The sequence below is a fragment of the Artemia sp. Qi Xiang Cuo genome, unplaced genomic scaffold (genome assembly GCF_049724085.1).
Source record: "Artemia sp. Qi Xiang Cuo unplaced genomic scaffold, ASM4972408v1 HiC_scaffold_2954, whole genome shotgun sequence".
Taxonomy (NCBI): domain Eukaryota; kingdom Metazoa; phylum Arthropoda; class Branchiopoda; order Anostraca; family Artemiidae; genus Artemia; species Artemia sp. Qi Xiang Cuo.
The window spans coordinates 2,495,014-2,508,568 of NW_028300808.1; the positions used below are offsets into that span (position 1 = coordinate 2,495,014).

The 13,555-nt window shown below is 35.2% G+C and overlaps 1 pseudogene; it reads left to right on the forward strand.

The window, feature by feature from the left end:
- The first annotated feature begins 8,492 nt into the window (after nt 1-8,492).
- Nucleotides 8,493-9,473, forward strand: LOC148938373 (uncharacterized; annotated as a pseudogene).
- The last annotated feature ends 4,082 nt before the right edge of the window (nt 9,474-13,555 follow it).

Sequence of the window (13,555 nt, forward strand, 5' to 3'; positions counted from 1 at the left end):
CTCCCCAGAAACTTAAGAAAAACGCAATACCCCGTTTAATGCTGAAGCATTTCTAGTTGTATGTTTACCATGATATTGAATAACTACCATTTTTCACCCCATCCACAAAACTCACTTCCTCCTAGCATTTTTTAAACTAAATACTTGCCCCCATTCCCCTCCCAGGAAAGTTCAGAAAGACGCAATACCCCTATTTATGCTGAAGCATTTCTAGTCGTATTTTTAACAGGATATTGAATAAGTACCATTTTTCACCCCAACCACAAAACTCAATTACTCCTAGCATTATTTAAACTAAATACTTACCTCCGCCCCCACCCCAGAAAGTTCAGAAAAACGCAATACCCCTATTTATGCTGAAGCATTTCTAGTCGTATGTTTACCAAAATATTGAATAAATAACATTTTTCACCCCACCCACAAAACTCAATTCCTCCTTGCTTTATTTAAACTAAATAAAATCCCTTATCCCTTTTTTGTAAATGTCAATCAAACAATTGTGATTGTAGGATTCAATTCGGAAATGCTATCTACCGACACATTCATGTCAAACTATTCTTGGCTAAAGGTAATTGTCCAAAAAAATCAGAAACCGCTCTTGATAGCACATAATTCAAAGAAATGGAACAGTGGATCGTAATTTGACAATCTCTAGTTTTGATTTTAAAAAACAAAAAATTGTTGTAGGGTTCGTATCTATTACACTTTTGAGCATATTCTTGTAGGGTTCATATCTATTATATGGATACTACTATCATTTTCCTAAAGACAAATTTGGAGAAAGCAAATTTGTTCATTATAGTCGAAGGGTCCAGAAATTATATCTTTGAGAAAGATATAAAATCACCAAAAATGACCAATTTTTTACCAAGAAAATCACCAGTATTTCACCAGAATCACCAAAATCCGGTGGCCAATAATGATGGGCTTCACACCAAAAAGACACACTTTGGGCACCCTGGGCTAAGACATTATATTTTTCAAATGCTATTGCTCAAGAAGGAAGAGAATTTATACTAAAAACCGTAATTCCAGCCAAAACTGAAATTGTGACCTAAAATCCTGTTTCTGGACATAAAGAACCTTTTCATTTATTTAACTACTATTTTACTTTTCTTTTTCTTTACTTTGAATATTCTTTTTTTTTCTTTTTTCTAGGTTTCCAATGAAAAGAGTAACAACAATAATCTTCTATCGTCCTCAAATCGAATTTCATTTGCTTATGAGCGTTTTTAACCCCCCCCCCTGCCATAGTTGGTATCCTTAATGGTAAAATTTAGCTCTGAAAAAGACCACCCAAATGGGGTAGATTTCTGATATATTTCATTTACCTCTGGAAAATGTTCATGGGTTAAGTCTAAGCTGAAATATCGGAGAAGCGGTGATAAGTTTTATATCCCTGGTTTCTTTGACAAGAGCTCTGCTCTGGCCGACCATCTAAATACTGTAATTTGGAAGTATCATACAAAAGAAGCATCCTAGCAAAAAACACAAGGGCCGGAGAACACGCAATTCTACCAGGCAGCAGAAACAAATTTCATTAAGGTTTTTTAAAAGCATTCCGTTTGCGAACCCACAACTTCACCAAGTTTACCTGGCGGGATTGCCCCCCCCCCCCTGTAATAAATTTATTGTCACTAGCTCGTTAATTAATGTGTTAGTTCGTGACCTCGGGAATGAATTCCAAAGACCTACTTTGAATCTTCATGAGTTTTAGACGTAATGCTACAGTTTATCTTTAAGCTAACAATTTTGATAAGCAGTGTAGACATAAAAAAGGGACCGCAATGGTGGATCCAGGGGGTGAGGGGGCGCCCCCCTATCGTAGTCTAAAGTAGTGTAAATTACTAAATTAACACAAGATTGCGTTAACTAAACTTGCTCCTAACGCAAGTTTATCGGACTAATCTATTTTGTGCCCCCCTAAGAAAATCCTGGATCCGCCCCTGGGGAACCGTGAATACTTATAGTATCTTAATAGCTATCCGTGAGTCCTTTCCTCAAAGTCGAAGTTAGAAGGATGACTTTAATCACAGACAAACTTTATGAAGTACAGAGCAACGTTTACTATTATTACAGTGATTAGTGCTATGTACGAGAATAACACTGCTGCGGTTAAGGTAGGAAATGAGGTTAGCAGCTGGTTGTGTATTAAATCAGGAGTTAAGCAGGGTTGTGTTCTATCCCCCTGTATATGGATTATTTTGATGGACTTTGTCTTAAGGAGCACAGGAAAGGCAATGGGAGACCACGGAATCAAATGGGGAGGAAAAATTCTCCTGGACTTAGATTATGCTGATGATTTAAGCATCCTAGATGAAAGTGTGAGCAAAATGAATAAAGTTTTAGAAGTTTTAAGAGTTCAGGGTGCTAGAATTCGTTTGAAAATTAATGTTAGGAAGACTTAGCCACTAAGGCTAGGAATAAGTGAAGATGAAAAAGTGATGTTGGGTAATAAAAATATTGATCAGGTGGACAGCTTCACTTACCTTGGTAGTATTATTAGTAAAGATTGTAATGGAATCAATTTTCAAGACACCGAAATTTTCCAAGTAAAATAAAATCACGAGCCCAAAATATGAACCCAAAAATTCAAGTAACACTTAATCATCAAATTTAAAAAGTAGCGAAACATTGTATCACAATTGTAACGCTATGAAAAAATCGTTCCCACGAAAAAGGTAACAGCAATAAATATTCAGCGTGACCAATTGTACATGACAGGCAACCAACCATGTAATTTAAATCTTGAGTTGAATTCTCAAACGATCAAGAGAAGGTAGAAATTATTATACAAAAAACGGTCACGCAAAATACAAAAGTAGAACTGTGTATTCCGCTGTAATTACAAGGTAAAGCCTTAAAAAATAGTTTCTTGAGATACTATGTAGAACTTTGTAGTTCGCTCTAATTATAAGGTAAAAACTTTATTCCGCTAAGAAGAATTTCAAAGTGAAGTTTTAAAGAGTCATAAATCGTATCAAAAGTTAGTTAAAATCGACTAGCTGATTGGTACATCACTGTCCAATAGTAATAGAGGACATAGAATCAGAACTAATAGAACCAGTGCTCTGTGCTTTTCAGCAACGCCTGAACGTAACCTTAGGCGAAATCGCAGAATATAGTACTTTCGAACTTAGTCTTTTTTCAGTCTTTGAGTGAGTCTATTTTCAGTCTTTTAGCAGTCTTTTGGAATCTATTGTGAATCTATTATGAAACTATGATGAGTTTTATGTGAACCTAGAAACATTTATTAGAGTGATTTAACTATTACTTGTATTGACTCAGTCAACAGCCTTATCTTAGTGTTTTTGATTTCGAAGTGCTTTTGATAGTCCCTTCAAGCTTTGTACCGATCATTTGAGTTAAAGTAAATACATTACTTTCTTATTTATTCTCCTTATGTTACTATTTCTTAAGATAGTTTCTCATTGTGACCCCATTCGCTCTCAAGGGAACCTGAATCCTTTCTATCTGATTTAAACTCAGTATGACGTTTAATACATGCTCCCTATTTGAACTGCTAATTTCAGCTCCCCAAATACAACGCTCCCCTTCCACTCTGGTATATTACTCTCAAACCACCAACCAAGAGATTAATCGTAAATACTCTTAGAAACAATTAATTGAAAAACGCAAACACAGAAAAGAAGAACAAAAACCCTTTTTTGACTATTGAAAACCCCCCCGTTAGAAGTGGCACGGCGCCTGTTTAAAGGAGCAAATCACAAGGACAAAATTTTCTACAAAAAAAGATTATTGAGAAATATTACGCATAAAGAAATTGCGATATTTTGTGCAGTGTTTAAAGTGCAATATTAAGTTAGGCTAAGTCCGATTAAAATAGTGACAAAAATATAATTTAGAAGCGTCAAATTTGAGTTATATAAAAAAAATAATAAAACCAGTGCCGAATTTTAATTTATTTTGAAAAAAAACAAAAACAAAATTTCGTTAGATCCAAACGAACAATTGTTAAATCAAAAACTTAGTGCCAAAACAGTGGAAATTTCAAAATCCCTTCCCTCATATAACGGAGATTCAGATTTAGATGAATTTAGTATCCAATTAAACCAATTTGTAGAAGTAACTAAAACGGACTTAAAATCCATAGTAGGCATGTTATTAATGAGACTTAAGGGGCAAGCATTAATATTCTTAAAACAAATAGAAAATACAATAGGGGAAGATAACAACCTTCCAATAAACTCAATAACTCGCCGTCGGCACAAGAAATTCCAACCCACGCAATAATTCGTGGCAACTAAGACAATCATATGTCAATTAACTTGGAGCTTACCTAGCAAGTGAAGCTCCCACTGAACCCCAATGTCAAACGCAAACCTATCAAATAATTGCGCAGGAAAATGAATGAGGCTCCGAAGAAAATTAACCGGGACCCTGGAGGCCAGTATTTTGTAAAGGTCCCTTCCAATAGTTGAACCTTCTTTAAGTGGTAATAATGACATATTACCTATATTAAATAATTTTGTTGTTGCAAGTATTAATTTCTAAGCGTTAATAGATTCCGGTGCATCAGTTAACATAATAAACTCGAATTTATTTAATAGATTACCAGTATATATTAAGCGACGGAAAAATTTCAATATTCCCAGTCTAACTAGCGTCACAGGACATAGACTGGAAGCAATAGGCTACATACGCTTAGATGTGAGAAAAGATAATAGAATCTTTCCTACAAACTTCATAATATGCAAGAATTTCCCATATGAGGCTATAATTGGTGCTAATTTCTTAAAATCTAATAAAGTGTTATTAGATTTAGCAAATAACAGACTCGTGTATCCATACGATCCTATTCTCCAACGCGTGGAGAGAGGGGAAGCAACAGTGAATAGAATAAAGTCTTTTGTACCCCATCTCTCGTCCTGTGGGAGAAAATCAAGCATCAAATGGATCGAGTCAATATAAACAAAAATAGGGAGAATGCAGGAGTATAGGCAAACAGAAATAAAGAAAATAGCAGAACTATGGAACGAAATAATAAATCCATGTACCGTCCCCTTACAGCCAACCCCACAAGCGGAAGATATGATACAACCAAGCGCCAATCTTAGCTTAATAGAAAAGGACTGGGAGGAAAAATATGATGGATTCGCGGTGCGTAAAACAAAAATCCCCCCAAAAACAATGCAAAGAGTTCAAATCTCACAAATGGTCACCCCCGTAAACGACAATTCCGAAATTTGGTTCGTATTTCCGTGTGGAGAAATCCCCGAAAATCTATTTTGTGAGGAACAGATCATTTTATATTAGAAAGGAGAAGGTTTTATTTGGTTGACAAATACACATGAAAATTATACGATTACGATAAAAAAAGGGAACAGGCCTCGTTGAAATTCAAGTGATATCTGAGCACGAGCTAAACAAATGGAAAGACTCCAAGAACAGCTTAGTTAATAGCATTGGCATTAGCAATCCAAAGAATAGGTACCCACTAACAAGATCCCAATTTTTTAAAAAATTTAAATTAAACCATATCCAAGATACGCAATTAAAAGAAAAATTATGTGAATTGCTCTTGAATTTTAGAGATATATTTTCCACATGTAAAGAAGACATTGGATTGATACCGTTCTATGAACATTCTATCCAAACTACAGGGTTGCCTGTAGCTAATCAGCCCTATCGCATCCCTCATCCCTACAAAAATTGGTTAAAAAATAAAATCAGCGAATTAGAAAGAAACAATATTATACGCCCAAATATAAGCCCGTATTCAGCCCCTGTTATACTAGTGCCAAAAAAGAACAAGGACCTTAGACTGGTTGTATACTAAAGAGCTTTAAACAAGCAGGTAGTTAGTGACAAATTTCCCCTTCCACGAATTGATGAAATCCTAGACTCCATTTCGACCAAAAATAAAATTTTTACATCTCTCGACCTCATACAAGGTTATCATCAAGTCAAGAAAGCAGATAATGACGTTTATAAAACGGCCTTTTCGACGACGGAATGTGGTTCTTATGAATATTTAAGAGTACCCTTCGGACTCAAAACTAGTTCAAGTGCACTATTTAGACCTCTGTTACACTTATTACGAGGTATAGAAAATATTATCCATTTTGTGGATGATGTGATCTGTGTAGGAGAAACCCCAGAGGACCATTTAAATACATTAACCAAAGTCTTCGAGAAATTTAGAGAGGGTAATCTAAAATGTAGACCTGAAAAAGTAAATTTACTCCAACCCGAAATAAAATTCTTAGGAATGATAGTGACCCAAGGTCAAATATCACCGGACCCTGAGAAGATGAAATGAATCTCAGACCGCGTAGAGAATCTCAAACCGCCTAAAACTATAAAACCATTAAGAGCCATTATTGGTTTAACAAGTTTTTTCCGAAAATTCATACGCAACTACGCTCAAATTGCAAAACTTTTAACGGACCTGACTAAAGGGACCCACCAAAATATCACCTGGTCCAATGAAGCTCAAACTTCCTTGGACACTCTCAAGAAACAACTGATTTCTGAACCAGTATTGTCGCTATAAGACTTTGAAAAAGGACAACTTGTAATCACCACTGACGCCTCAGCTACGGGCATCGGTGCAATCCTTTCCCAATTAATCCCTATAGAAAACTACCCCAATCTCTCACAAAAGTCCCATCAGTATACAGATAAAATAATATGCTATTCTAGTACATCTCTATCGAAAGGCGAAAGAAGTTATGCTGCAACGCAATTGGAGTTACTATCTATAATCTACCATTTAGACAAATTCAGACATTATTTAGTGGACCGAAAGTTTAAGCTACGTTCGGATGATAAAATCTTGCAGTATCTAAGCACATTCAAAAATCCAACTGGAATCTTAACTAGATGGATAATGAAAATCCAAGATCTGGATTACAAATTTGAACATGTGACCGGTAAACAAAATGCCTCCTGTGATTACCTAAGTAGATACTCTGAGAATAACTCCTCAGACAATGAAACTAAACAAGTGAATGCCATTCATTCCAGGAAACAAAAACACAAGAAGAATCAGCCTAAAGTCCAAATATAAGGAGACAAAGTCAATCATAGCCCCTTATCAATAGCAAACATTAAAAGAAACCAAGTTAAGGATGAAATGTGTTTGACTCTCATTAATTATTTTATGAATTCCGATAATCTCCCCGATAAGTTCAAAACCCTGAAAAGGGAAATAGACAATTTTTATTATGACTTGGACGAAGAAATCCTTTGCAGGATAATAACAGGTGAAACAAATAGAAATCAAACTTTAATAGTCCCAGTACTGCCCAAAAGCTTGATAGTACCTGCCGTTGAATATTTCTATTCTGATATAGGTGGGCACTTAGGAATAACTAAAACTTTTCATAAGTTAAAACAATATTTTTATGTACCGTCGGCGTTAACAAAACTTAAAGATTTTGTAAGTACCTGCGAGGCGTGTAATTTAAGAAAAAATCCCCAAACGTACCCTAATCCCCCGATGGGAAGAGTGCCAGTAGCAAGGTCTCCTTTCGATATCGTTTCATTCGATTTATATGGGACTAGCGGAGGATTACTTGTTTCCAACAGAGGTCATACTTGCGTTCTTTCAGTTATAGACCACTTTACCGGCTTCACTTTTGCCAAAGCATTGAAAAACCAAGGCGCATATGCCACAAGTAAAGCGTTAGCAAAAATATTTTTTAAATTTGGCATCCCTCACAAGGTTATTAGTGATAACGGAACTAACTTCGTTTCTAAAGTAACAAGAGATTTAATGAGTTTTCTTAAAATAGAAAAAAAATTAACCTCCCCCTACCATCCCCAAGCTAATGGAAAAATTGAAAATCGGCACAAAATATTTTCCAACGTCTTGAGTATTTATACAAAAGATAACCGAAACGACTGGGATCAATATCTACCTTACTTAACCAATGTAATTAATACCGCCTATTCTGAAACAACTAAAGAAAGTCCATTTTTTCTTTTGTTCAAGCGCGATTTTAAAATACTTTATCAGGAAATTATAGAATCCAGACAATTTTACAATAATACAGAAGACTATAAGCAATACTTTATTAATAGAATGAGGAAAACTTATAAAGTAATTAGACAAGAGTCAGAAAAATGTAAGATTAGTAAAGAGCTGCAAAACGAATCCAAAGTCAAAAAGAACGTCAATTTTAGGATAGGTGAGTATGTTTATCTAAGATAATGTGGCTAAGCTAGAAGGAAAAAAACTTTCCAATAAGTATTCGGGACTCTAAAGAATAATCAAAAAATACGACAATGATTTTACTTTTAAAATGATAAACCCAGACAACGGAAGAACATATAAGGCGCATAATAGCCGTATAAAAGGAGCCAAATACCCAGTCAGGTTGGCACTCAAACCCTCATCTTCAGATTCATCAAACGCGGAAAATGAGTTCCCTAAGTCAAGACTAGCCGAATTAAAACAGTTTAATTTCAAACAAAACTACTTCGAGAATCATAGCGATGAGGAAAATTTTGAAGAATTTTTAGCCATGAAAAATATAGTCATCCCTAAAAGAAAACCCTTAATACCCATACCAATAAGAACCTCAAAAGGTCCAGAAAGTTCATCTTCAGAAAGCTCGGAAGAGTTAGATTATACGCTGTCCCCAAAAACCCAATTTTTCCCCGATAGAATTTCAACCCCATGTCCCCCCAAAAGATTTCCAGACGACATGGTATCCCCAGCAACCCCGATAGAAAGACCCCTATCGTTGCAGGATGAATTAAACAGAGCTATGGAAACCCCGGGTGCAAAAATAAGGAAAACTCCAACCAGGGATACAAATAAAGGAAATACAAAAAACTTGAGAGAAGCTATGGACATTATCAATTACCCAATAAAAACAAGGCAAAGTACCTTGCCTTGGACCCAGGAATACCCTGAAGATGAAAATCTAGGACAATACCATGACATAACGGTATCCAAAGTCAAGCCCAAGGAATCAGCCTCCTGGCAACAAACCTTGTTACAAAAAATACCCCACCCCCCAGAGGATATGGCATTCAAACAATGGAGACATTCTCCACAAACGTTCAACTCATCCCAGAGTTCCCAAGAATCTTTTAACTCCCCCAAAACAGGAGTTCAGCGCGAGGAAATGGAAAATAAACCCTCAACCTCGAAAAGAGACGAAATATATGAAGCGAATGCAGGTGATACTCCTAAATCGCTAAGGACCACCCCGGAAAGCCCCAATGATGAATCATCAGGGACTAGTTCTACCGAATCCGACGATGAACCAGCTCCTGATGAGCCCCAAGATGCACAAAAGCGAAAACCGACTTCTGCCGCGGCTCACGCGATAGCGGCTAAATTAAAAGGTCAAAAATTCCTATTAAAACAGTATAAGAAATTTAACCTAATCTCTATGGGAAAGTAAAAAAAGAACAAAACACCAGAAAGAGAACAGGAAGTTACCACGAAATCTGGCAGAGTAAGTAAAAAACCAGATAAATGGAAATACGTCTAGGGATCAGGTACCCCCCCCAAAAAACTCATAAAGTATATTGAGACGAAATGAGCAGCTTGAAAAAAAACCTTAAAAACAAAGGTATATTAATAAGGCATTTCAATGAAAGCTACCCATAAAAGGTCGAAAGAAGTTAATAGTTAATTTTTTCAAATGAACTGAATCCCGGCTTGATAAAAAAAAGAAAACCCGGAAGATAGAACCAGAACAAGAATTGTTCAACCCCTCCTCCAAGAAAAAAACCTAGTGCCACCCCGTTACAGACAGAACGAATATGGACCAGCTATTCCAAATACGTTTGAAACTTCTAGACGCCTCAGCATTATTGATAACTGAAAGACTGAAAATCGAAAGTATGATTGAGGCCACGTTTAAATCTCTTAGTGAAGTTAAGGTTTCCCAAGAAAAAATGAACAAAAAAATAAATGAAATTCTAGTAACCAAACAAACGGATAAATTAATCAAGACCCAGTTTATGGAAATTAAGGTGCAGACCGCAAAAATCCAGAGCTAAATGGAATCAATAAGCGACGTCACGCTTGTTAAGGGATATAATTACCCCGACAAGGTCTTAAAATTACATGTATTATGCAATAAAATGCAAGAAATTGGCAAAATAGTGCAAGAGTACAGAAGCAGTTCAGTTCTATTCGCGACAATAGCGATACAAGAAGCCCTGGCACCCGAACGAGTAAAGCTTTTAGACTTAAAACATAAATACGACAACTTGAAAGCACAGATAGAAATAATCAAACTCCAACAGGACAATTTAGAGAAACAACTGAAGGAAAACCAAGTCAAAATTACCAGAGAATAACAAAAACAAAGAGAATTCTGCTAAAATTTAGAGAAAATGGTTGCAACATATTTTACCGTTGAAATTGACCTACCTCTCAATCCCCATCTAGAAAATATTCTTTCTAAAGTTTACAACGAAGGACCATCACAACCCGCGTATTTTGCAATCCCAAACCAAGCCCGGCATCAACATACCAAACCCCAATTGGAATCTATTCAACAAATTCCTCCAACAGACAACAACATAATTATGAGGACCCAGTACCCCAACGCCCAAGCAAATGTTACAACGGGCCAAGATTCTTCAGAAGTCTCTGCATGACAAGGAACGCCCAAAACACAACCATTACCAGATGATACGGAAAACTAAGGAATAACAATCATGGGAATAAATTGAACTTTAAAAAAAGGAGGTAAAAATCACTTTCTCGTTAAAAAAAATTTTTTTTAGTTTAATACAGTAAAGGGGTTACACCTTATAGGATATAGCGTTTAGCCCGTAGAATATAGTGAATAACCTAATAAACCGAGCGCAAACTCGTTAAACTAGAAGTACCTATATTTCTGCTGACCAGAATATAGTATTTCCCATATTAAAAAAAAAGAAAACTATATAATTATATTATAAATAATCATAGAAGAGAAAATATAGTGAACAGCCGTCCTAACTTTACCAATCCCGGGCAGCCCCTGGAGTAGGCAAACATGAGGATCACTGGGAATCGCTTGGCAGACGATTGACCTCAGTACACGAGGATTACTTCCATGTGCTGGGGTCAATTGGGTATCAATCCATAACCCCAAATCACGATAATTCAAAACTTACTTTTAATTTTAATGGAGTATTCAAGTGCCGATTTGAGGAGCTTTCGGCGTATCGAACCTCGAAAGGCTTGATTATTTGTATTTGGATGTTTGATAAACTGAGAGTTCCTTCAGGATAGATTCTACCTCTTCTAATTGTCTAAACAATAAATAACCGCTTCTAATAGAAAAGCTAAAAAAAAACTTTAACCCAAGTATCAACGAAAACAACATGCTTTCGAAGAACAATAAAATTGTCAGAATTTAATCACAAGAAAAGATAATCGGAAGTAGCCAACCTCACTCGCTGTAAAATTTATAAAATACTCAATAACCTAAAAATACTCATTCGACAAAAGAAATATGTACAAGTTTTTATCCCATTAATTATAACCAACGTTGATGCTAGCAGGTAGAAACAATTTCCATCAATCTAATAACAGGATCAGGTTTGAATAATCTTTCAAATTCTTTCATATAGGCCTACTAAAAGAAAAAATTTTTATCGCCAATTATTTGAGTCGACACATGAACTCAAGAAGTTGGCAAAAACTCTTAATAGAAATTAAATTTGAGTAAAATTACACCTTTTCCTTGGCAAGTTAGATGGATCCTTAATCCATATGCAAGATACGTGATGACGGAAATATTGAATTATCAAAAAAAAACATCCCTATTAATAAAATAAAAAGAAATTAGAAGCAGCCAATGAGAACTGAAGGCATTCTTTTGACGTTCAAAATAAACTTAATTATCTAAAGACTCCTGCAAATCACCAAGCGAGACAAAAAATCTCCTTTCGCGATTTTTACCAAATTGATATCACTTCTCTAAGAGTTATAAGTTGCCTATGCAGTTAATGAGACTTTATGCAAAATGCTAATTCTTAGCAACCTATTCTCACAATAAAATTCAAAAAGGGCTTTCGTGAAAATTGTAACCAGAAGTATTCTTTCAAATAAAAGTCAACATCTCTCCTAAATTGACCCCATGTGAAACATCCATACGACAATAAATCAAGGCCCGTAACTTCCAAATACTGTCAAAATAACAAAAATTTATGACAGCTTAAGTACCTAAGCATACTTACCTCGACTTAAAACGCTTTTCCTTTTTCGTTGCCTATAATAAGAATAATTAACCTATATACCGTAGTTTACTCTAAGCTACGCGAATTCTTATAACAAACAGTCCTTTTGCTTGAAAACTAAGATCATAAGAATAAATTAATCAACATGCTAAAATTATCTTTGAATACCAAGAAAAAAAACGCTAAACCCAATGGCGAAAAAATTGGCCCCTATGAATATGAGATGGTTGGAAAATATCGTTCGGTCTCAAATAATGATATCTTCGATATATTTTTACTTATATATTGATACTTGATTATATTTCGATTATATTTTGGTGTGGCATAATTCAAAATACATAAAATAAGTATAATATACTGTTTCGAAAGAAGAATAAGCGCTAGAGAATTGACGCAAAGCAAAAAAATCAATAACCCTGAACGTGAAAAATAAATCAAAATTGTAGAATTTAAAATACTAATCTTTGCACGTATGTGTCAACCCATAGAAATACGATGTAATTCTAACAAAAAAAAGATAAGTTCGTAAATATAAACAAAACCTCAAGGGCAGTATAATATATAAATTTAAAAAATAAGCCTCAGGAATGCGCAGGGCATGAGAAGACCTGAAAATGGCAGTTTCACGGTCTCAGTCTCGTAATACTTTTGGTTTAATGAATTTCCTACGTACCATAATTCAAGTTAAGTACACATATCTTGTAAGATAAATAAAATGAATTGTTTCGACAAACTGTCCCCGTAACCTATGACTAATCACGTGTCACTCGCGCAGTTTAGATAGTCTTGAGAGACAAAATTAGGTACTTCCATAAGTCAAAAAATACATGAAATTAGTAACAAAATTCTAAAATATCGTATCTGTGAGTCACAAATAAGACAAAACTAAAGCAAGAAAAAGGACAAATGTTGATCAATTTTTTTCGACTTTTGATGGCCCTTTATAGAGAAAGTATTTTTGCTATCAAAAATTGGTGTACCATAAATTAGATTTGCAACCAACGCTTGGCTAACTAAACCGTTAGTCTTATCATCGTTATCAAAAACAATGGAACCCTATCGGCTTTATGGATCAGAGCCGTGCTGTATGGCTATATAATATATATACGATAGGTAAAGGGCAAAATAGTCGTCAAAAAAAACCTAACAATTGCAGCAGTAAATTCAACCAAAATTATCTTAAAACGAATCAAAAGGTACGATAATGAACCGCGCAATTAAAGTATAAGAAGAACAACCTGTAACAATAAGAATAACAAAATAAAACTCTTTCCTAGGCCAGATAATTCCTTAACTTTCAAGAGGTTTCGAAATATGATTAAAAAAATCACAACCTGTAAAGCCAAATACGAAACTCGTCTCGAATAAAATTATTCGTTTACAATCCAGC